The sequence below is a fragment of the Heterocephalus glaber genome, unplaced genomic scaffold, assembly GCF_053883595.1.
Source record: "Heterocephalus glaber isolate CG9 unplaced genomic scaffold, H.glaber_assembly_v1.0 deba00001463, whole genome shotgun sequence".
Classification (NCBI taxonomy): Eukaryota; Metazoa; Chordata; class Mammalia; order Rodentia; family Bathyergidae; genus Heterocephalus; species Heterocephalus glaber.
Genome location: NW_028258310.1, coordinates 6103841 through 6105606, shown reverse-complemented (window position 1 = coordinate 6105606; position 1766 = coordinate 6103841).

Genomic DNA, 1766 nt, shown 5'->3' with positions numbered 1-1766 from the left:
TTTTATTCATTGTGAAATCAAAAGAAAAGATTCCTTTGGAAATCTAGTGCTAGTTGAAGCATAAAATGCTGTGTATTTAACAAATTCTTTAATGAAGACAAGACAATATATATCAAGCAACTGATAAAGTAAACAAAATCTCATTTCGATAATAATTCATTCTTGTCCAAAAACCATCCTCCAGACTAAAAACTTTCAGCTCATTCACAAGAGCTTTTTATAACCTTTCCCTATCAAAGGTAAACAAATGTAAAACCAAATTTCTTTTCAGCTACACTATAATAACCAAATTGCCACATAGTACATGATAACTTATTATACGGAATCTTAAAACACATATTTGATTTCTATACTATAAGTTATATATGCTAAAGTTATATTTCTGTACCCTGGCCATTTTGCATTGTGAATTTTGGAGATAAAATGTTTCACAAGGCAGTTAATTTGAAAACATAAGCGATGCTGTAGCTGTGGCCCTGGCTGGAATCAAGGGTCTCATCTGAAGACTCAGTTGGAGAAGGATGTGCTTCGATGTCCACATGGTGGTTGGCAAGATCATTCCCTCATGGGTTACTAGACTGAATTCTGAAACTACCTTTAGTTCCTCTCCAAATGAGTTTCTCCATGCGTCTTCCTTCATCAAAACACACAAGCAAAAAAGGCAATAGAGAATCTACTATGCAAGACAGGAGTCACAAGATTGTATAACCTCATCACATAATTGGCTTCCTAGTCCCTTTTCCATGTTGATTTGGCTTAAGAAGATCAAAATCACAGGGCTACTTTGCACTCAGGGGAAGAGATAACAGAACTGTGAAAACCAAGTGACTAGAACCATTGGGTACCACTGTACAAGCTGCTTACCACACTAATGCATTTGAACATGATTTAGAAAGCAGTATTTTAAAATGGTAAAAAATATACTTTTCAAGAAAATAATAAAAAATTATGTCTAAAAGCCATTTTGATAACTTCCTCTTAAAGTATTGTTTAAAACTTAAAAGAGAACCAAAGATGTAAAAACTACTGTAAAAAAAAAAAGAGGGAAAAAACAATATACTCTTTTGTGCCAAATTGGAAACTATCAAATATTTGATTGATAATACCAATTGTTAGCAAGAGTAAAGAGTTATTTTATGATCTACTTGTGGAGCTATACATCTCTGAGGGCAGGCAATTTGACATCAAAATTTGCTTACCATCTAACATCAGTAGTATTCTCGGTGTTTATTTTACAGATGTAATTAAGCCAAGGTTCAAGATTGATATGCCAGGATGTTCACTGAAGTGATATATATACTGCTGGAAAAGGGGGAAATTATTTAATAGTCCATAAAGAAAGATTGGCTAGATAAAATATCTTATGAGAACCACAAATACAGTCTTACAATTATTAAAAATGATCATTCATGTTTATACGTATTATTAAAATATGTCTATAACATAGTTTTAAATTAAAAGAAAAACTAAAGAATTATACAGAATTGTCCATGTAGAATTTCATGTGGATGTGTTAGCATGTAGTTGTAGGTTGTACCTGAGAGCCTATCTAAATATTAATAGTGATTATCTTTGAGTTGTACCATCATGGATAATTTTAATTTTCCTCATATTCCCCCATATTTTTTAATATTCTTCTTTGAGCATATCCACATTTTATAATATTAAAAAGAAATAAAGCTATTTCCAAAAAATCATTAAAACAATTTCCTCCTATACTCTAGTATTGGGATGTTTTAAGCTTTCATCATAATATCTGTTAATTA